Source organism: Taudactylus pleione, unplaced genomic scaffold (assembly GCF_031769625.1).
Source record: "Taudactylus pleione unplaced genomic scaffold, aTauple2 ptg000183l, whole genome shotgun sequence".
In the NCBI taxonomy this organism is placed as follows: Eukaryota; Metazoa; Chordata; class Amphibia; order Anura; family Myobatrachidae; genus Taudactylus; species Taudactylus pleione.
The window spans coordinates 9744782-9769243 of NW_028284585.1; positions in this window are offsets into that span (position 1 = coordinate 9744782).

Sequence of the window (24462 nt, forward strand, 5' to 3'; positions counted from 1 at the left end):
GCAGGAACTGGGAGACTAGTCAGGATAGAGGGAAAGATGAATGCAGCAATGTACAGAGACATCCTGGATGAAAACCTGCTCCAGAGCGCTCTTGACCTCAGACTGGGGCGACGGTTCATATTTCAGCAGTATAACGACCCCAAGCACGCAGCCAAGATATCAAAGGAGTGGCTTCAGGACAACTCTGTGAATGTCTTTGAGTGGCCTAGCAAGAGCCCAGACTTGAATCTGATTGAACATCTTTGGAGAGATCTGAAAATGGGAGTGCACCGACCATTCCCATCCAACATGATGGAGCTTGAGTGGTGCTGCAAAGAGGAATGGGCCACAGATATCTATGGTGACTTCTACTATATGTAACGATTTAAAGTAGGAGGTGTATTGTTACTTATATAATATACAAGTTTTCCAAATGAACACAGTAATGACATTAAGAACTCAGTAATTATAATGTATGACAGCAGAAGCAGAACTCACTGTAGATATTATATGCATGAGTTTACATGCCTATGAACATCACTTGAATATTATGGGGCCTATTCATCATCACTTATTTGTTACAAAAGCAGGTGAAAATTAACATACTCTTGTAAAAATTAAGTGCCAGGGTCATTCATCAGACACCCACGGGGGGGGGATCAGATAGCCGTGCAGGGGGGCTAGCAGAAACGGACACCAGCGGTGGCCAGATCCAAGGGGGCGGGGGGCTTAGGCGGTGAAAGACAGCGGTAAATAGAGAGGGAAAAGACATGCAGCAGTGAGGAAATCCTTGTGGACACCTCAGCTGCAGGGGAAAAGTATCACTTTTCCGAAAAGCTCACTCCGCAAAAGAGCAGCTTTTCGGAAGTGGTACTTTTGTTAGGGAGGCATGATTATGAATGTGAGAGAGGCATGATGATGAATATGAGAGAGGCATGATGATGAATGTGAGAGAGGCATGATGATGAATGTGAGAGAGGCATGATGATGAATGTGAGAGAGGCATGATGATGAATGTGAGAGAGGCATGATGATGAATGTGAGAGAGGCATGATGATGAATGTGAGAGAGGCATGATGATGAATGTGAGAGAGGCATGATGATGAATGTGAGAAAGGCATGATGAATGCCTCCAATACAATTTTTAAACTCGCAATGAGTTTAAAACATTATTATTACTAGTGATAATTATGTCATGATGAATAGGCCTCTACTGTATATGAGATAATATACAGGGTGTTTGCAAAGTGTCCTGGTACTTTATGAAGATTTGTATGTACATTTTAGAACAACCCTTACATGTACCTCTATCCATTTGGAAGTGTAGGGAGAAATACAAATTCCACAGTAAGGTGAAGAGAGCAGTTCAAAAATATTACATTTGATATAGTTCTCCAGATGTGTGATAATTGTAGCTTATCGTTAAAAATATTTATATACTATAACCTGTGACAGGAATGTGACAGTGAAATACTCTGTATACAATGCATTAACTTTCCATATTAACAGGAATGTATTGTTTGCATGTCAGACAGCCTGATGTATAACTGTCAGGCTGCTGAATACAAGCGCTAACAATACAATGTTTAAATGCCTTACTTGACAGTTTTCTTTTCTTCCAACAAAATAATTAATCTCCTTTCTGTTTCCCACTTATGTTCTGAAGTTATTTATGTGCATCTTGATAAATGACATCCTTTCTGTGTTCTTTGACCAGTCAGCATAAGTATTTTAGTATATGTCAAATCTCTCATTTACATGAGATGAATGGTCTATTAGTTGTGAGGACAATATTTCTCTTGTCTGTGACTATAACAGAGTTGTCATCTTTCCGTGGTCAATGCTAGTGAGATTTGGACATTTTCTGGACCACAACAAAAAGTAATTTTAGGGAATTGCTGACTATTGTTTTCAAATTGTCAGTAAAAATTTACTGAAGGCTAGAAGACTGATGAACCTGTTATATCATAGACATTGACTTACATTCGTCAAGTGTGGCAATCAGAACTAATACTGACAATGCTTTTATTTTAGTATGCCGAATTACCAACCTAAAATAAACAGGGTCTGGCAGTGACGGACTGGAGCATGAAGGGCTCACAGGGGTATGTAATAATAGAGGCCCACTAAGGGGCGTGGCCAACTATACTGGGAAAAGGTAGTGGTATAACTTTTAATTTGCTGTGGTGGACATGGAGGGGTCATAGAGGCAGCAGGGACAGGGGGATAGTACAAACTGCAGACAGGTAGTGTTTGTTATGGAAAGGTAAAGGGAATAGTGTAGAGTGGTAGGTGACTGTGCACAGGGGCGCCGAGAGGGGGGGGAGCGGGTACAGATTACCGGGGGCCGGGCTTCCTGAGGGGCCCGGCGGGAGCCCGGGTCCGGCGCCGCTCCCCCTCCCTCACAGCAGCCCAGCACACAGCGTGTGCTGAGCTGCAGTGGAGACTGCAGCCACAGCAGTCACCTATGCCTGTGGGGGGAGCGATCACACTGATCGCGCCCCCCCTGGCTTTGAGCAGGGCTGAGGGGACCCAGAGCGCCTCCCCTCCCCAGCGCACGGCGCTGCAAATCTTTTTTTTTTTGCGGGAAGGGGACGTGGCCATGCCTCCCGTGATTAGGCCATGCCCCCTATTACCTGGACCTGCCGCTGCTCTCAGCGGGCCTGACTGTGCAGGGGTCATGGAGGTAGTGCCAATAGGTAGTGGTGAGTATGGAGGGTTCAGGGATGTAGTGCAGAGAGACAGTGTTTGGCAAGGAGGGGTCAGGGCGGTAGTGCAGATAGGTAGTGGTGAGTATGGATGGATCAGGACGGTAGTGCAGATAGGTAGTGGTGAGTATGGATGGAACAGGGGGGTAGTACTGATAGGTAGTGGTGAGTATGGATGGATCAGGACGGTAGTGCAGATAGGTAGTGGTGAGTATGGATGGATCAGGGGAGCAGTGCAGATAGGTAGTGGTCAGTATGGATGGATCAGGGCGGTAGTGCAGATAGGTAGTGGTGAGTATGGATGGATCAGGACGGAAGTGCAGATAGGTAGGGGTGAGTATGGATGGATCAGGACGGTAGTGCAGATAAGTAGTGGTGAGTATGGATGGATCAGGGGGGTAGTACTGATAGGTAGTGGTGAGTATGGATGGATCAGGGCGGTAGTGTAGATAGGTAGTGGTGAGTATGGATGGATCAGGGAGGTAGTACTGATAGGTAGTGGTGAGTATGGATGGATCAGGGCGGTAATGTAGATAGGTAGTGGTGAGTATGGATGGATCAGTGCGGTAGTGCAGATAGGTAGTGGTGAGTAGGGATGGATCAGGGCGGTAGTGCAGATAGGTAGTGGTGAGTATGGATGGATCAGGGGAGTAGTGCAGATAGGTAGTGGTGAGTATGGATGGATCAGGGGAGTAGTGCAGATAGGTAATGGTGAGTATGGATGGATCAGGGGAGTAGTGCAGATAGGTAATGGTGAGTGTGGATGGATCAGGGCGGTAGTGTAGATAGGTAGTGGTGAGTATGGATGGATCAGGGTGGTAGTGCAGATAGGTAGTGGTGAGTATGGATGGATCAGGGGAGTAGTGCAGATAGGTAGTGGTGAGTATGGATGGATCAGGGGAGTAGTGCAGATAGGTAATGGTGAGTATGGATGGATCAGGGGAGTAGTGCAGATAGGTAGTGGTGAGTATGGATGGATCAGGGGAGTAGTGTAGATAGGTAATGGTGAGTATGGATGGATCAGGGCGGTAGTGTAGATAGGTAGTGGTGAGTATGGATGGATCAGGGTGGTAGTGCAGATAGGTAGTGGTGAGTATGGATGGATCAGGGCAGAAGTGCAGATAGGTAGTGGTGAGTATGGATGGATCAGGGCGGTAGTGCAGATAGGTAGTGGTGAGTATGGATGGATCAGGGGAGTAGTGTAGATAGGTAATGGTGAGTATGGATGGATCAGGGGAGTAGTGCAGATAGGTAATGGTGAGTATGGATGGATCAGGGTGGTAGTGCAGATAGGTAGTGGTGAGTATGGATGGATCAGGGGAGTAGTGCAGATAGGTAATGGTGAGTATGGATGGATCAGGGGAGTAGTGCAGATAGGTAGTGGTGAGTATGGAGGGATCAGGGCGGTAGTGCAGATAGGTAGTGGTGAGTATGGATGGATCAGGACGGTAGTGCAGATAGGTAGTGGTGAGTATGGATGGATCAGGGCGGTAGTGCAGATAGGTAGTGGTGAGTATGGATGGATCAGGACGGTATTGCAGATAGGTAGTGGTGAGTATGGATGGATCAGGGCGGTAGTGCAGATAGGTAGTGGTGAGTATGGATGGATCAGGGGAGTAGTGCAGATAGGTAGTGGTGAGTATGGATGGATCAGGGCGGTAGTGTAGATAGGTAGTGGTGAGTATGGATGGCCGGCGCTGCAAATCTTTTTTTTTGCGGGAAGGGGGCGTGGCCACGCCTCCCGTGATTAGGCCATGCCCCCTATTACCTGGACCTGCCGCTGCTCTCAGCGGGCCTGACTGTGCAGGGGTCATGGAGGTAGTGCCAATAGGTAGTGGTGAGTATGGAGGGTTCAGGGATGTAGTGCAGAGAGACAGTGTTTGGCAAGGAGGGGTCAGGGCGGTAGTGCAGATAGGTAGTGGTGAGTATGGATGGATCAGGACGGTAGTGCAGATAGGTAGTGGTGAGTATGGATGGATCAGGGGGGTAGTACTGATAGGTAGTGGTGAGTATGGATGGATCAGGACGGTAGTGCAGATAGGTAGTGGTGAGTATGGATGGATCAGGGGAGCAGTGCAGATAGGTAGTGGTCAGTATGGATGGATCAGGACGGTAGTGCAGATAGGTAGTGGTGAGTATGGATGGATCAGGACGGAAGTGCAGATAGGTAGTGGTGAGTATGGATGGATCAGGACGGTAGTGCAGATATTTAGTGGTGAGTATGGATGGATCAGGGGGGTAGTACTGATAGGTAGTGGTGAGTACGGATGGATCAGGGCGGTAGTGCAGATAGCTAGTGGTGAGTATGGATTGATCAGGGTGGTAGTGCAGATAGGTAGTGGTGAGTATGGATGGATCAGGGTGGTAGTGCAGATAGGTAGTGGTGAGTATGGATGGATCATGGGAGTAGTGCAGAAAGGTAGTGGTAAGTATGAATGGATCAGGGGAGTAGTGCAGATAGGTAGTGGTGAGTATGGATGGATCAGGGCGGTAGTGTAGATAGGTAGTGGTGAGTATGGATGGATCAGGGCGGTAGTACTGATAGGTAGTGGTGAGTATAGATGGATCATGGCGGTAGTGCACATAGGTAGTGGTGAGTATGGATGGATCAGGGCGGTAGTGCAGATAGCTAGCGGTGAGTATGGATGGATCAGGGCGGTAGTGCAGATAGGTAGTGGTGAGTATGGATGGATCAGGGGAGTAGTGCAGATAGGTAATGGTGAGTATGAATGGATCAGGGGAGTAGTGCAGATAGGTAGTGGTGAGTATGGATGGATCAGGGCGGTAGTGTAGATAGGTAGTGGTGAGTATGGATGGATCAGGGCGGTAGTGCAGATAGATAGTGGTGAGTATGGATGGATCAGGGCGGTAGTGCAGATAGGTAGTGGTGAGTATGGATGGATCAGGGGAGTAGTGTAGATAGGTAATGGTGAGTATGGATGGATCAGGGGAGTAGTGCAGATAGGTAATGGTGAGTATGGATGGATCAGGGTGGTAGTGCAGATAGGTAGTGGTGAGTATGGATGGATCAGGGGAGTAGTGCAGATAGGTAATGGTGAGTATGGATGGATCAGGACGGTAGTGCAGATAGGTAGTGGTGAGTATGGATGGATCAGGGCGGTAGTGCAGATAGGTAGTGGTGAGTATGAATGGATCAGGGGATTAGTGCAGATAGGTAGTGGTGAGTATGGATGGATCAGAGTGGTAGTGTAGATAGGTAGTGGTGAGTATGGATGGATCAGAGCGGTAGTGCAGATAGGTAGTGGTGAGTATGGATGGATCAGGGCGGTAGTGCAGATAGGTAGTGGTGAGTATGGATGGATCAGGGGAGTAGTGCAGATAGGTAATGGTGAGTATGGATGGATCAGGGTGGTAGTGCAGATAGGTAGTGGTGAGTATGGATGGATCAGGGCGGTAGTGCAGATAGGTAGTGGTGAGTATGGATGGATCAGGGTGGTAGTGCAGATAGGTAATGGTGAGTATGGATGGATCAGGATGGTAGTGCAGATAGGTAGTGGTGAGTATGGATGGATCAGGGGAGTAGTGCAGCGAGATAGTGTTTGGTATGGAGGGTTCTGGGGGATAGTGCAGATCATATTTGCCTACTCTCTTGAAATTTCCGGGAGCCTCCCATAAATCGGGTGTCGCTCCCGGCCCCCTTGAAGAGTGGGCAAGTCTCCTAGCCGGCACCACCACCCAGCCCCCCCTGCCAGCGTCTGCTCCCTCCTTACATCAGTGGCCAATCCGGGGGAAGTCGATGACGCGATTTGCTCTGAATCGCGTCATAGTGGTGCCGCCCCCAGCTACACAATGCCGGTAAACTCTGCACTTTGTAGTGGGGGTGGGGCAGCGATGACGTGATTGTGCGGTCATGCCCCCAGCTCCGCCCTCAAAATCACAACAAGCCCCCCCCCCCGCTGTGCCGATGGTGAAGATAGGTAGTGGTGAGTATGGAGAGGTCAGTGAGGTAGTGCAGAGAGATAGTGTTTGGTAAGGAGGGGTCAGGAGATAGTGCAGATAGGTAGTGGTGAGTATGGAGAGGTCAGGGAAATAGTGCATAGAGATAGTGTTTGGTGAGCAGGGGTCAGAGGGATAGTGCAGATAGGTAGTGGTGAGTACGGAGAGGTCAGGGCGGGAGTGCAGATAGGTAGTGGTGAGTATGGAAGGGTCAGGGAGGTAGTAGTAAGCACGAAGGAGTCAGAGAAGTAGTGGTGAGCCACCCAGTAACCCTTGCAATGCTGGTCACACTGCACACTGACTTATGCTGCACAGAGTAGTGCTAATTAAAGTGGCTGTAGTAGCCTGTGTCCAGACTCCATTGGCTGTCCTGATGTATGCTGCCGATTAAAGTACTGCCTATATGCTCCAGTGCAAAAAATATATTAATTAATATAAATATAAAAAAGGAAAAAAAAATAATATAAGTTAAGTTTTTCTTTGTGCTGTATCCCACTGTGTACTGTTACTGTATACAAGCACAGTGACTCCTTGGGCAATAGCCCTCTGTGTGTATAAGCAGTAGCACCGTGACTCCTTGGGCAGTAGCCCTCTGTGTGTATAAGCACCGTGACTCCTTGAGCAATAGCCCTCTATGTTTATAAGCACCGTGACTCCTTGTGCAGTAGCCATCTGTGTGTGTAAGGCTATAAGCACAGTAACTCCTTGAGCGATAGTGTATAAGCACTGTGACTCCTTGGGCAGTAGCCCCCTCTGTGTATAAGCATCGTGACTCCTTGGGCAATAGCCATCTGTGTGTATAAGCATCGTGACTCCTTGGGCAATAGCCATCTGTGTGTATAAGCACCGTGACTCCTTGGGCCATAGCCATCTGTGTGTATAGCACCATCACTCCTTGGGCAATAGCCATCTGTTTGTATAGCACCATGACTCTTTGGGCAGTAGTCCTCTGTGTGTATAAGGTTATAAGCAGAGTCACTCCTTGAGCAATAGTCCTCTGTGTGTATAAGCACCTTGACTCCTTAGGCAGTATCCCTCTGTGTGTATAAGGCTATAAGCACTGTGTCTCTTTGGGCAATAGCCCTCTGTAGTGTATAAGCACTGTGACTCCTTGGGCAATAGCCATCTGTGTGTATAAGCACCATGACTCCTTGGGCAGTAGTCCTCTGTGTGTATAAGCATTGTGACTCCTTGACCAACAGCCCTCTGTGTGTATAAGCACCGTGACTCCTTGGGCAATAGCCATCTGTGTGTATAAGCACCGTGACTCCATAACACACAAGTACTGTGACTCATAGTGAGTGTTGATTAGTAAATAAATACATAAACTTAGTAGCTTTGTACAACTTGAGTGTTTTCATCAGTATGGATCACGACAACCAACCGAGTGTAGAGCAGAAGCAGCAAGAAAATGCTAGCAGTGCAGCTGCTGGAACCAGTCATGATGACGATACTAGTCACTCACTATCATCTAAAGCTGATGCTCAAGGGCGTAGAGGCTTTAAAAAATTAGGGTATCTGAAATAAAAATAAAAAAATCGAGATTTCACAGGGGTAAAGACAAAAAAAACCTCTAAATGTTAATGGAGAAAAAAAAAAAAATTGGCAACATACCATTCACCACACGCAGTGGCAAGGAAAGGCTCAGGCCTTGGCCTTTATTTCTTAGTGGTGGTTCTGTAACTGTCAGTGAGGCATCTGCTGCCTCTCATGACAATGGAATACCTTTTCACTCTGACTATAGAAGAAGTGTAAAAAAACTGAAAACAACTAAGGCAGTAGCTCAAACTGTGCGTTCAGAAACACAAATGTCAGAAATCCCTGAGGAGAATCTAAATGTGTCCACGAGTGCTATGTGTGAGCCTTCCACAGTTTTTGCTCACTCTGTATTTGTAGTTTGAGCAGTATAAGTATTGCTGATGAGATAGAAATTGAGGATGACAATGTGGAATTGCAAGAGGATGAGGGGGATATTTCTGTAGCTTACACTGGCACTAATGAGGATATTGAGGATGAGGATGTTATTTGTGTAAGTCAGGAACCGGTGGACGCAGCTCTTGTCCATGATAAGAAGACCATTGTCATGTCTGGGCATAGGACCAACAAATCCACCTCTTATGTCTGGAATTATTTTTACCCAAATCCTGACAACATTTGTCAAACCATTTGTAGCCATTGTAGAACCACAGTAAGTAGAGGTAGGGATATTAAGCATCTAGGAACCTCCACGCTATTACATCATCTACAGCGAGCTCATGACAAGTATTTTATAACATCAGAAACTGGTGCTAAAAAAATAACAACAAGCAGTCCAGCACCAGCTAGCTCCCTTCTCTCTACTAGATCCCAGCATCTGCAATCTCCACTGCCAACACCTTCATCCTCAATATCCTCAGTAGTGATCAGAGGTAGTCCGGCATCCAATTTGCTAGGTGACTCATCCCCTTTCCAGGACTCCTCAGAAGAATCCTTGAGTGCTAGGCCTGCTGCTGATGCTGCTGGGAGTGGATCTTCATCCCAGAAGTGGACCAAGAAGACTACTAGTAGTACTGTAGTTTAACAAAACAATTGACTGTTAAAGGATCTCTTGCAAGGAGAAGCAAGTATGACAGCTCTCACCTAGTCGCACAGCGGATCACTGACCCCATGACAGCTATGCTAGTATTAGATCTGCGTCCAATATCCTCAATTAATGCAGTGGGTTTTACCAAGTTAATTGAGGTCCTGTGTCCCCGGCACAAAATTCCATCTCGGTTTTATTTTACCCAAAAAGCCAATCATCGGCTGTACTAGGACGTTAAAAAGAACCTAATTATTGCCCTACAATATGCCATTGTGAAAACTTAACCACAGATATGTGGACAAGCGGTAGTGGGCAAACTAAAGATTACATTACTGTGACAGCCCACTGGATGGGTGAATCACCTTCAGCAGCAGCAGAAGTAGTATCTAACAAACAATGCCAGCTCATTCAGAGGCAGGCTACTCTGTGTATCACTGGATTCAATAAGAGGCATACCACTGGCAACCTGTCATAGAAACATGGCTTACCCCACTTGGACTCTCCTCAGGATTTGTGATTTCTGATAACGCCACATATATTGTAAAAGCATTACAGCTGGGTGAATTTCAACACATCCCCTGTTTTGCTCACATCATCAACTTAGTGGTGCAGAGTTTTATTAAAAATAACAGCAGCGTGCAGTAGATGTCTGTGGCCAGAAATATTTCGGGACATTTTCGACATTCAGCAACAGCATGCAGGAGATTGCAGCACCTGCGAGCTCTCAATCAAAATCGACAGCTCACACCGTTTGGAAATAGACCCGCTACGACTGGCGCTGTCGGTCGTAGCGGGCCTCACGCATGCGCACGAAGGAGCCGGCTCCCTCGTGCGCATGCGCACTTGACAAACATCGAGTCGGCCGTGCGGTCGTAGACCGTACGGCCGCCTCTGAATGAAGGCCTGTGACTCCATGGGCAGTAGCCCTCTGAGTGTTTAAGGCTATAAGCACCGTGACTCCTTGAGCAATAGCCCTCTATGTGTATAAGAACCGTGACTCCTTGGGCAGTAGCCCTTTGTGTGTATAAGCGCTGTGATTCCTTGAGCAATAGTCCTCTGTGTGTATAAGCACCCTGAATCCTTGGGCAATAGCCATCTGTGTGTATAAGCACTGTGACTCCTTGGGCAATAGCCATCTGTGTGTATAAGCACTGTGACTCCTTGGGCAGAAGCCCTTTGTGTGTAAAAGCGCTGTGATTCCTTGTGCAATAGCCCTCTGTGTGTATAAGCACCCTGACTTCTTGGGCAATAGCCATCTGTGTGTATAAGCATCGTGACTCCTTGGGCAGTAGCCCTCTGTGTGTATAAGCACTGTGACTCCTTGAGCAATAGCCCTCTGTGTGTATAAGCATGGTGACTTACTTGGGCAATAGCCATCTGTGTGTATAAGCACCGTGACTTTTTGGGCAATAGCCATCTGTGTGTATAAGGCTATAAGCACCATGACTCTTTGGGCTGTAGCCCTCTGTGTGTATAAGCACCGTGACTCCTTGGGCAATAGCCATCTGTGTGTATAAGCACCGTGACTCCTTTGGCACTAGCCCTCAGTGTTTATAAGCATCTTGACTCCTTGAGCAATAGCCCTCTGTGTGTAAAAGCACCGTGACTCCCTGTGAAATAGCCCTCTGTGTGTAAAAACATGGTGACTTACTTGGGCAATAGCCATCTGTGTGTATAAGCACTGTGACTCCTTGGGCAATAGCCATCTGTGTGTATAGCACCGTGACTCCTTAGGTAGTAGCCCGCTGTGTGCATAAGCACCGTGACTCCTTGGGCAGTAGCCCTCTGTGGGTATAAGCACCCTGACTCCTTTTGCAATAGCCATCTGTGTGTATAAGCACTGTGACTCCTTGGGCAATAGCCATCTGTGTGTATAAGCACTGTGACTCCTTGGGCAATAGCCATCTGTGTGTATAAGCACTGTGACTCTTTAGGCAGTAGCCCACTGTGTGTATAAGTACCGTGACTCCTTGGGCAATTGCCATCTGTGTGTATAAGGCTATAAGCACCGTGACTCATTGGGCAATTGCCCTCTGTGTGTATAAGCACAGTGACTCCTTGGGCAATAGCCATCTGTGTGTATAAGCACTGTGACTCCTTGTGCAGTAGCCCTCTGTGTTTATAAGCATCTTGACTCCTTGAGCAATAGCCCTCTGTGTGTATAAGCACCGTGACTCCTTGTGCAATAGCCCTCTGTGTGTATAAGCACAGTGACTCTTTGGGCAGTAGCTCTCTGTGTGTATAAACACCATGACTCTTTGGGCAGTAGCCCTCTGTGTGTATAAGCACTGTGGGCCTCATTCAGAGGCGGTCGGAGGATGCAAGCGGTCGCTCAGAAACTGGGCGGCCGCTTGCATCCTGACAGCCCGCCTCTGTTTCGGTCGCTAGGCTGTGGGTTTACACCCACAGCTCTAATGACCGCTAGGGTGATGGTTGCGATGGTCAGAGACCATCGCGACCATCGGGGCTTACGATGAGACCCTAGGGTAGGGTCTCACTTGTCGTAAGCCCCGGAGAGCTTCTGGCTCTGTCAGAGCCGGAAGCTCTCCACTGACATCACTAGTGATGTCAGTGGGGCCTCCCCCAAAGGGTAGGCGTTCCCATGGGAACGCCTCCGTTTGGGCTGCCACCCCCCCCCCCGGCCCGCCTTCCAAGCGGGGTGAGCTCTCAATCAAAATCGACAGCTCACCCCCTTTGGAAAGAGACCCGCTACGACTGGTGCTGTCGGTCGTAGCGGGTCTCACGCATGCGCACGAAGGAGCCGGCTCCCTCGTGCGCATGCGCACTTGACAAACATCGAGGCGGCCGTGCGGTCGTAGACCGTACGACCGCCTCTGAACGAAGGCCTGTGACTCCATGGGCAGTAGCCCTCTGAGTGTTTAAGGCTATAAGCACCGTGACTCCTTGAGCAATAGCCCTCTATGTGTATAAGAACCGTGACTCCTTGGGCAGTAGCCCTTTGTGTGTATAAGCGCTGTGATTCCTTGAGCAATAGTCCTCTGTGTGTATAAGCACCCTGACTCCTTGGGCTATAGCCATCTGTGTGTATAAGCATCGTGACTCCTTGGGCAGTAGCCCTCTGTGTGTATAAGCACTGTGACTCCTTGGGCAATAGCCATCTGTGTGTATAAGCACTGTGACTCCTTGGGCAGAAGCCCTTTGTGTGTAAAAGCGCTGTGATTCCTTGTGCAATAGCCCTCTGTGTGTATAAGCACCCTGACTTCTTGGGCAATAGCCATCTGTGTGTAAAAGCATCGTGACTCCTTGGGCAGTAGCCCTCTGTGTGTATAAGCACTGTGACTCCTTGAGCAATAGCCCTCTGTGTGTATAAGCATGGTGACTTACTTGGGCAATAGCCCTCTGTGTGTATAAGCACTGTGACTTTTTGGGCAATAGCCATCTGTGTGTATAAGCACTGTGACTCCTTAGGCAGTAGCCCACTGTGTGTATAAGAACCGTGACTTCTTGAGCAATAGCCCTCTGTGTGTATAAGCACCGTGACTCTTTGTGCAATAGCCCTCTGTGTGTATAAGCACAGTGACTCATTGGGCAGTAGCTCTCTGTGTGTATAAGCACCATGACTCTTTGAGCAGTAGCCCTCTGTGTGTATAAGCACTGTGACTCCATGGGCAGTAGCCCTCTGAGTGTTTAAGGCTATAAGCACCGTGACTCCTTGAGCAATAGCCCTCTATGTGTATAAGCACCGTGACTCCTTGGGCAATAGCCATCTGTGTGTATAAGGCTATAAGCACGGTGATTCCTTGAGCAATAGCCCTCTGTGTGTATAAGCACCGTGACTCCTTGGGCAATAGCCCTCTGTGTGTATAAGCACCATGACTCCTTGGGCAATAGCCACCTGTGTGTATAAGCACTGTGACTCCTTGAACAATAGCCCTCTGTGTGTATAAGCACCGTGACTCCTTGAATAATAGCCCTCTGTGTGTATAAGCACCGTGACCCCCTTGAGCAAAAGCCCTCTATATGTATAAGCACCATGACTCCTTGGGCAATAGCCATCTGTGTGTATAAGCACCGTGACTCTTTGGGCAGTATCCCTCTGTGTGTATAAGGCTATAAGTACTGTGACTCTTTGGGCAATAGCCATCTGTGTGTATAAGCACCGTGACTCCTTGGGCAGTAGCCATCTGTGTGTATAAGCACCTTGACTCCTTGGGCTGTAGCCCTCTGTGTGTATAAGCACTGTGAATCCTTGGGCGATAGCCATTTGTGTGTATAAGACCCGTGACTCCTTGAGCAATAGCCATCTGCGTGTATAAGCACCATGACTCCTTGGGCAATAGCCATCTGTGTGTATAAGCACCGTGACTCCATAACACACAAGTACTGTGACTCACAGTGAGTGTTGATTAGTAAATAAATACATAAACTTAGTAGCTTTGTACAACTTGAGTGTTTTCATCAGTATGGATCACGACAACCAACCGAGTGTAGAGCAGAAGCAGCAAGAAAATGCTAGCAGTGCAGCTGCTGGAACCAGTCATGATGACGATACTAGTCACTCACTATCATCTAAAGCCGATGCTCAAGGGCGTAGAGGCTTTAAAAAATTAGGGTATCTGAAATAAAAATAAAAAAATCGAGATTTCACAGGGGTAAAGACAAAAAAACCTCTAAATGTTAATGGAGAAAAAAAAAATTGTCAACATACCATTCACCACACGCAGTGGCAAGGAAAGGCTCAGGCCTTGGCCTTTATTTCTTAGTGGTGGTTCTGTAACTGTCAGTGAGGCATCTGCTGCCTCTCATGACAATGGAATACCTTTTCACTCTGACTATAGAAGAAGTGTAAAAAAACTGAAAACAACTAAGGCAGTAGCTCAAACTGTGCGTTCAGAAACACAAATGTCAGAAATCCCTGAGGAGAATCTAAATGTGTCCACGAGTGCTATGTGTGAGCCTTCCACAGTTTTTGCTCACTCTGTATTTGTAGTTTGAGCAGTATAAGTATTGCTGATGAGATAGAAATTGAGGATGACAATGTGGAATTGCAAGAGGATGAGGGGGATATTTCTGTAGCTGACACTGGCACTAATGAGGATATTGAGGATGAGGATGTTATTTGTGTAAGTCAGGAACCGGTGGACGCAGCTCTTGTCCATGATAAGAAGAAGACCATTGTCATGTCTGGGCATAGGACCAACAAATCCACTTCTTATGTCTGGAATTATTTTTACCCAAATCCTGACAACATTTGTCAAACCATTTGTAGCCATTGTAGAACCACAGTAAGTAGAGGAAGGGATATTAAGCATCTAGGAACCTCCACGCTATTACATCATCTACAGCGAGCTCATGACAAGTATTTTATAACATCAGAAACTGGTGCTAAAAAAATAACAACAAGCAGTCCAGCACCAGCTAGCTCCCTTCTCTCTACTAGATCCCAGCATCTGCAATCTCCACTGCCAACACCTTCATCCTCAATATCCTCAGTAATGATCAGAGGTAGTCCGGCATCCAATTTGCTAGGTGACTCATCCCCTTTCCAGGACTCCTCAGAAGAATCCTTGAGTGCTAGGCCTGCTGCTGATGCTGCTGGGGGTGGATCTTCATCCCAGAAGTGGACCAAGAAGACTACTAGTAGTACTGTAGTTTAACAAAACAATTGACTGTTAAAGGATCTCTTGCAAGGAGAAGCAAGTATGACAGCTCTCACCTAGTCGCACAACGGATCACTGACCCCATGACAGCTATGCTAGTATTAGATCTGCGTCCAATATCCTCAATTAATGCAGTGGGTTTTACCAAGTTAATTGAGGTCCTGTGTCCCGGGCACAAAATTCCATCTCGGTTTTATTTTACCCAAAAAGCCAATCATCGGCTGTACCAGGACGTTAAAAAGAACCTAATTATTGCCCTACAAAATGCCATTGTGAAAACTTAACCACAGATATGTGGACAAGCGGTAGTGGGCAAACTAAGGATTACATTACTGTGACAGCCCACTGGATGGGTGAATCACCTTCAGCAGCAGCAGAAGTAGTATCTAACAAACAATGCCAGCTCATTCAGAGGCAGGCTACTCTGTGTATCACTGGATTCAATAAGAGGCATACCACTGGTAACCTGTCATAGAAACATGGCTTACCCCACTTGGACTCTCCTCAGGATTTGTGATTTCTGATAACGCCACATATATTGTAAAAGCATTACAGCTGGGTGAATTTCAACACATCCCCTGTTTTGCTCACATCATCAACTTAGTGGTGCAGAGTTTTATTAAAAATAACAGCAGCGTGCAGTAGATGTCTGTGGCCAGAAATATTTCGGGACATTTTCGACATTCAGCAACAGCATGCAGGAGATTGCAGCACCTGCGAGCTCTCAATCAAAATCGACAGCTCACCCCCTTTGGAAAGAGACCCGCTACGACTGGCGCTGTCGGTCGTAGCGGGTCTCACGCATGCGCACGAAGGAGCCGGCTCCCTCGTGCGCATGCGCACTTGACAAACATCGAGGCGGCCGTGCGGTCGTAGACCGTACGGCCGCCTCTGAATGAAGGCCTGTGACTCCATGGGCAGTAGCCCTCTGAGTGTTTAAGGCTATAAGCACCGTGACTCCTTGAGCAATAGCCCTCTATGTGTATAAGAACCGTGACTCCTTGGGCAGTAGCCCTTTGTGTGTATAAGCGCTGTGATTCCTTGAGCAATAGTCCTCTGTGTGTATAAGCACCCTGACTCCTTGGGCAATAGCCATCTGTGTGTATAAGCATCGTGACTCCTTGGGCAGTAGCCCTCTGTGTGTATAAGCACTGTGACTCCTTGGGCAATAGCCATCTGTGTGTATAAGCACTGTGACTCCTTGGGCAGAAGCCCTTTGTGTGTAAAAGCGCTGTGATTCCTTGTGCAATAGCCATCTGTGTGTATAAGCACCCTGACTTCTTGGGCAATAGCCATCTGTGTGTATAAGCATCGTGACTCCTTGGGCAGTAGCCCTCTGTGTGTATAAGCACTGTGACTCCTTGAGCAATAGCCCTCTGTGTGTATAAGCATGGTGACTTACTTGGGCAATAGCCATCTGTGTGTATAAGCACCGTGACTTTTTGGGCAATAGCCATCTGTGTGTATAAGCACTGTGACTCCTTAGGCAGTAGCCCACTGTGTGTATAAGAACCGTGACTTCTTGAGCAATAGCCCTCTGTGTGTATAAGCACCGTGACTCTTTGTGCAATAGCCCTCTGTGTGTATAAGCACAGTGACTCATTGGGGAGTAGCTCTCTGTGTGTATAAGCACCATGACTCTTTGAGCAGTAGCCCTCTGTGTGTATAAGCACTGTGACTCCATGGGCAGTAGCCCTCTGAGTGTTTAAGGCTATAAGCACCGTGACTCCTTGAGCAATAGCCCTCTATGTGTATAAGCACCGTGACTCCTTGGGCAATAGCCATCTGTGTGTATAAGGCTATAAGCATGGTGATTCCTTGAGCAATAGCCCTCTGTGTGTATAAGCACCGTGACTCCTTGGGCAATAGCCATCTGTGTGTATAAGCACTGTGACTCCTTGGGCAGTAGCCCTCTGTGTGTATAAGGCTATAAGCACCATGACTCTTTGGGCAATAGCCCTCTGTGTGTATAAGCACCATGACTCCTTGGGCAATAGCCACCTGTGTGTATAAGCACTGTGACTCCTTGAACAATAGCCCTCTGTGTGTATAAGCACCGTGACTCCTTGAATAATAGCCCTCTGTGTGTATAAGCACCGTGACCCCCTTGAGCAAAAGCCCTCTATATGTATAAGCACCATGACTCCTTGGGCAATAGCCATCTGTGTGTATAAGCACCGTGACTCTTTGGGCAGTATCCCTCTGTGTGTATAAGGCTATAAGTACTGTGACTCTTTGGGGAATAGCCATCTATGTGTATAAGCACCGTGACTCCTTGGGCAGTAGCCATCTGTGTATATAAGCACCTTGACTCCTTGGGCTGTAGCCCTCTGTGTGTATAAGCACTGTGAATCCTTGGGCGATAGCCATTTGTGTGTATAAGACCCGTGACTCCTTGAGCAATAGCCATCTGCGTGTATAAGCACCATGACTCCTTGGGCAATAGCCATCTGTGTGTATAAGCACCGTGACTCCATAACACACAAGTACTGTGACTCACAGTGAGTGTTGATTAGTAAATAAATACATAAACTTAGTAGCTTTGTACAACTTGAGTGTTTTCATCAGTATGGATCACGACAACCAACCGAGTGTAGAGCAGAAGCAGCAAGAAAATGCTAGCAGTGCAGCTGCTGGAACCAGTCATGATGACGATACTAGTCACTCACTATCATCTAAAGCCGATGCTCAAGGGCGTAGAGGCTTTAAAAAATTAGGGTATCTGAAATAAAAATAAAAAAATCGAGATTTCACAGGGGTAAAGACAAAAAAACCTCTAAATGTTAATGGAGAAAAAAAAAAATTGGCAACATACCATTCACCACACGCAGTGGCAAGGAAAGGCTCAGGCCTTGGCCTTTATTTCTTAGTGGTGGTTCTGTAACTGTCAGTGAGGCATCTGCTGCCTCTCATGACAATGGAATACCTTTTCACTCTGACTATAGAGGAAGTGTAAAAAAACTGAAAACAACTAAGGCAGTAGCTCAAACTGTGCGTTCAGAAACACAAATGTCAGAAATCCCTGAGGAGAATCTAAATGTGTCCACGAGTGCTATGTGTGAGCCTTCCACAGTTTTTGCTCACTCTGTATTTGTAGTTTGAGCAGTATAAGTATTGCTGATGAGATAGAAATTGAGGATGACAATGTGGAATTGCAAGAGGATGAGGGGGATATTTCTGTAGCTGACACTGGCACTAATGAGGATATTGAGGATGAGGATGTTATTTGTGTAAGTCAGGAACCGGTGGACGCAGCTCTTGTCCATGATAAGAAGAAGACCATTGTCATGTCTGGGCATAGGACCAACAAATCCACCTCTTATGTCTGGAATTATTTTTACCCAAATCCTGACAACATTTGTCAAACCATTTGTAGCCATTGTAGAACCACAGTAAGTAGAGGTAGGGATATTAAGCATCTAGGAACCTCCACGCTATTACATCATCTACAGCGAGCTCATGACAAGTATTTTATAACATCAGAAACTGGTGCTAAAAAAATAACAACAAGCAGTCCAGCACCAGCTAGCTCCCTTCTCTCTACTAGATCCCAGCATCTGCAATCTCCACTGCCAACACCTTCATCCTCAATATCCTCAGTAATGATCAGAGGTAGTCCGGCATCCAATTTGCTAGGTGACTCATCCCCTTTCCAGGACTCCTCAGAAGAATCCTTGAGTGCTAGGCCTGCTGCTGATGCTGCTGGGGGTGGATCTTCATCCCAGAAGTGGACCAAGAAGACTACTAGTAGTACTGTAGTTTAACAAAACAATTGACTGTTAAAGGATCTCTTGCAAGGAGAAGCAAGTATGACAGCTCTCACCTAGTCGCACAACGGATCACTGACCCCATGACAGCTATGCTAGTATTAGATCTGCGTCCAATATCCTCAATTAATGCAGTGGGTTTTACCAAGTTAATTGGGGTCCTGTGTCCCCGGCACAAAATTCCATCTCGGTTTTATTTTACCCAAAAAGCCAATCATCGGCTGTACCAGGACGTTAAAAAGAACCTAATTATTGCCCTACAAAATGCCATTGTGAAAACTTAACCACAGATATGTGGACAAGCGGTAGTGGGCAAACTAAAGATTACATTACTGTGACAGCCCACTGGATGGGTGAATCACCTTCAGCAGCAGCAGAAGTAGTATCTAACAAACAATGCCAGCTCATTCAGAGGCAGGCTACTCTGTGTATCACTGGATTCAATAAGAGGCATACCACTGGCAACCTGTCATAGAAACATGGCTTACCCCACTTGGACTCTCCTCAGGATTTGTGATTTCTGATAACGCCACATATATTGTAAAAGCATTACAGCTGGGTGAATTTCAACACATCCCCTGTTTTGCTCACATCATCAACTTAGTGGTGCAGAGTTTTATTAAAAATAACAGCAGCGTGCAGTAGATGTCTGTGGCCAGAAATATTTCGGGACATTTTCGACATTCAGCAACAGCATGCAGGAGATTGCAGCACCTGCAAGAGCAGTTTAATTTTCCCTGCCATCAACTGAAGCAAGAGGTGGTAACAAGGTGGAACGCCACCCTTTATATGCTTCAGCGGATGGAGGAACAGTAACAAACCATCCATAGCTATACAACAAGCCATGACATTGGGAGAGGAGAGGGAATGTACCTTAGCCCAACACAGTGGAGAGTACTTTCTGTCTTGTGCAAGGTGCTCAAACCATTTGACGTAGCCACATGTGAAGTGAGTGCTGACACTGCTAGCTTGAGTTAGGTGATTCCCCTAATTAGGCTTTTGGAAAATCAGATGGAGAAATTGAAGGAGGATATTAAACAAAGCGAATCCGCAAAGAATGCCGGACTTGTAGATCAAGTCCTTTATTCGCTTTGCCAGGATCCACAGGTGGCCATGATCTTGAAATCTGATCACTACGTTTTAGCAACCATGCTTGATCCCTGGTTTAAGTTGTATGCTGTGTCTTTCTTTCCAACTGACCCAGCTCTTAAAAGATGCAAAGAGCTACTGGTGAGCAAGTTGGCAAGTATCACAAGCACTACTTTTCCTCCTTCAATTTCTTCAGCAGCAGCCAGAAAAAAAATCAGCTTCCCAGTAGGGTTGCAGATAAGTCAACCCAACATTTTGACATCTGGTCGGGTGTAAAAGAATTGCCCAACATTAGTGACACCTCTACTGTAACTCCATCTGATACGATCACCATCGAAAGAATGGTGGAGGATTATTTTCATGACACCATACAAATAGACAGGATGCAATCGGGAAGCCGGCTGACAGAAAAGAAAACAGAAAAGAAAAGACATAAGCCCGACAGCCGGCTTCCCGACTGCTTTATCCCTGCGAAGGATAAATGACAGGCGTCTAAGTCTAGACGCCTGTCATTTTTCCTACGCTGGGAGACCGGCGCACAGCATCCCGATCGAAGGGATGCCGGGTGCCACGAGCGGACAGCCACAGGGGGAGGGTTAGGTTTAGGGCTCCTGGGGGGGACTTAGGGTTAGGCACCCCCCAGGAGGGTTAGGGTTAGGCTAGGGGGAGGGAGGGTTAGGGTTAGGCACCCCCTGGGGGGAGGTTAGGGTTAGGCACCCCTAAGGAGGGTTAGGGTTAGGGGGGTTACGTTAGGTTAGTAAGTACTCACCTACGGACGATCGGGATTTCCAGTGCTGTCGGGCTGCTGCTGCCGGGATCTCTTCATTTGTCTGCCTGACGCTGCCGGGATTTGAACTGCCGGCCATGCGGACAGCGGTATTTCATACCGCTTCCAAATAGACATGTTACAGAATCCCTTCGAATACTGGAAGGAAAAAAAGGCAATTTGGAGGCCCTTGTATGAACTGGCTTTGCATTACTTAAGCTGCCCACCCTCCAGTGTGTTCTCGGAGAGAGTTTTCAGCACAGGCGGGAACCTTGTGAGCGAATGGCGTAGGAGGCTACTTCCTCAAAATGTGGAAAAGATGATGTTCATCAAAATGAACTGGAAATTCCACGAGGAAGACCTTTCCCGGCAACTACGTCACAGTACAGAGTCTTTTGTAATGGTGGATTTCAGCAGGGATGAATTAATATTGTGTGAGGATGATGTACACACTGATGAGGGTGAGGAAGGCAATGACGGTGACATCTTGCCACTATAGAGCTGTTGCCATAAGCCAATTGGTAGCTTTTTTGGGGGGGGCCCAAACAAACCAAGCACTTCAGCCACAAAAGTGGCAGTCCCTGTCGCTGAAATGCTTGGTTTGTTAAAGTGTGCATGTCCGGGGGGCGTGGCCTGGGTGGGCTGGAGATAGGCTGCTGACTCCGGAGCTCCTGGGCCCTAATATCCTTTTTAACCCATTCTGAGTCCCCTGCCTGGTCCCTGGCACCTACCTTGCTGCAGGATACTTACCACTGCTTGCTCCAAGAGTCATCAGGCTGGTCTGGACACGCTGGCCGCTGTGCTGTGGGAGTTGAAAGTCTCTCCCTGCAGCGTTTCCTCGTCGCGGGCGCCATCTTGGATCCGGATCCTGGTCTCTGTGGCTGCTCCTGGCTCCGGTGCTGGTGTTTTCTGGCAGTTGGAGGGGTCCCTGAGGTGCTGCGGAGGAGAGGAATCCTTATATAGTGTGCAGATTGCACATTAATTGCGGCTGTGGACCCGAGATTCTCGATCGCGGCCGCCATCTTGGATCCGGAAACAGGCTGATTTGGACCTCCTGTCTACAGTGCTGGGTGCAGCACACCTCTGGTTAGTGTCCTGATGGGTTGGAAAGGTGGCTGGCCCTTTCTTTGGCTCCCTGGGTCATTTGAGACACTGCATACTCTGCTCCCCCTGTGTCCAGCTGCACATCACCATCCTGCACTGAGCTTAGCAGCTGCTTATCATTTTACACTCTCCCCATCTGCTGAGTGCCACCCTGTATTGTACCCAGCTGCTAATTATCACCCTAGACTGTGCCCAGCTGCTGGTCCCCATCCTGTACAGTGCCCGGCTGCAGATTACCACCCTGCTCTGTATCCGGTTGTCGATCACCACCCCGTGCTGTGCCTGGCTGCTGATCATTGCCCTGCATTGTGTCCAGTTGCTAATCAATACCCAGTATTGGTTTCACCCTCCTGCATCGGCCCCCGAGACCCAGTGAAGATGGGGAAAAATTCCCAACAGTCGGCTGCTGCGCGGCTGGAAAGGTTCTCCCGTTCTGGAACGGGTGGGGCTACGGGATCCGGCTCTTCAGAAACACCGTCTATTTCTCAGCCCTCCTCCCTGCCTGCTCCTGGGGAGTTTCCCCCGGGGCCTGAGATCACTATGCAAAATTTAATGCAGGCAATTACTTCTTCAGAGAAAACGTTGTCTGGCAAGATTTCTGAGGTTTATGGGGAACTTTCTCTTATCCGTCATGATATGCAGACGATGCGAGAACGTGTCGGGGAGGCCGAGACTCGTATTTCCACATTAGAGGATATCACTGCACCGGTTGCGGGACGGCTTACAACCTTGGAGTCCCAGATGGTGGCCTGTCGTACGAAAATCTCTGATATAGAAGGCCGTCTTCATAGGAATAACATCCATTTTGTGGGCCTTCCAGAGAAGTCGGAAGGGTCTCAACCAGAGGAGTTCCTAGAAAAATGGTTAGTGGATAAATTTGGCCGAGGTGATTTCACTGCTCACTTTGCAGTGGTGAGAGCGCACCGTATCCCTGGCAGGGCTCTGCCTCCTGGTGCCCCCCCCCCGCACATTTATTGCTAAATTCCAGCATTTCAAGGACAGAGACTCGATACTTCGCTTGGCTCGCCTACGGGGCCCTTTGGAATACAATGGAAGTCGGGTGGCTGTGTTCCCGGACTTTTCTATGGATGTTCAGAAGTCTAGGTCCCAATTTCAACAAATTAAACGTCGTTTACGTGATCTGGGCCTCTCATACGCCATGTTGTTTCCTGCTCGACTCCGTGTGGTGGCTGATGGTCGATCTCACTTCTTCGATTCCCCACGGGAGGCTTCATCGTGGCTGGATCTTAGAGGTCGTGGGGACGATGCTCCTCCGGACTGACTTGGACTTAATATTCCAGATGTGTTTGTTCTTTACATAGTCTGCTGATTATTATTATTTATTTTTTTTATTTTTTTTTGATGCTTCTCAACTGGCATTATTATTGTGGTATTCATTTATATGGTTATTTTGGGTGCTGGGAGGGTAATTCTTTTCTGGGCCTAGCCGATACTCCACCTTACGGCTGAGGTAAGAGTTGCTCCTCCCCCCTCTTCTTTTTTCTATTTTACTCTTTAGTATAATTCAACAAGAATAAGGGGTTTATCGGATATTTTGGCTTGGGGTTAATAGTTGTTTGGTTAGGGATTTGGGTATATCTTGTTGGGGTGGATATACAGGGTGGGATGTGGGTTTTTCTTAAGGGATATTGTGTGGGAATTTACTTTTTTATGTTTTTATTTCATGCCATTGCTATGTCATCTACCAAACTAATATGCTGGTATTTAAGCTATTCTCGGCCTTTGCTGTTTTCTTTGTTGTACAGAGCTGCTGTGTCTCGCTGGTCTCCTCTCCCTGTTGTCTTGTCTCCGTTATTAATGTCTCCTCGTTCTCCTGATGTATGGCTTACCCCATGATGGCTACTAGTTTAGGTTCCACTCTCCGGGTTCTCTCCTGGAATGTCCGGGGCCCCAATGATAAGGTCAAGCGTTCTTTAGTATTGAATCAGGTAAAAAAGGCCCAGGCCGATATTATCTGTTTGATGGAGACGCACTTGGTGGGCGGGAAAGTTTTGGCCTTGCGCAAACCTTGGATAGGCTGGGCTTACCATTCTACACACTCCTCATATTCCAGAGGTGTGTCAGTCTTGGTTCGAAAATCCCTGAATTTTGTGCTGGATGATGTTAGAGTGGACCCCATGGGTAGATATGTCTTCATACGGGCTTCTATTCACTCCTCTCCATTTTACATTCTTGCAATTTATATTCCCCCACCTTATACCAGTGAGGTTTTAAGGAAATCTGCTGAATTTATTTCTTTATCACCTGATACCCCGGTTATTTGTGTCGGGGATTTTAATAACGTGCTAAACCCTGCCCTAGATAGGTGGCGTGAAAGTTTGAATGTGTCTGGCCCCTCCCCTCATTCTTTTGCTAATTTAGTGGATGAGCTTGGGCTGGTGGATGTATGGCGGGCTCGGCATCCTTCCTTGGCTCGGTACTCTTGCTTCTCGGCCTCTCATCATTCCTTTTCTAGGATTGATCTCGCGCTGATATCCGGGAGGCTGGTCCCGCAGGTTGTGGAGGTGGAGTACCGATCCCGGGGTGTATCGGATCATGCCCCCTTAGCACTGACTATTGATGTTGCTGCTCCGTGAGGCCATTCCTTTTGGAAATGTAATCCCTTCTGGCTTACTTTAATGGATGCGGGCTCGGAATTGGAATCCCAATGGGCTAATTTTTTTACTGTGAATACTGGCTCTGTTTCCTATAACATATTATGGGATGCCTTCAAGGCTGTTCTGAGAGGTTCCTTAATTGGTAGGGTGATAAATATTAAAACTTTTCATAAGAAAAGGGAGACTGAGCTGGAAAATCGTTGTACATTGCTGGAACAGAGATATCTATCTTCGGGTTCTATTGTTGCTAGATCCGCATATATGGAGGCCACTAAAGTTTTATCTGATTT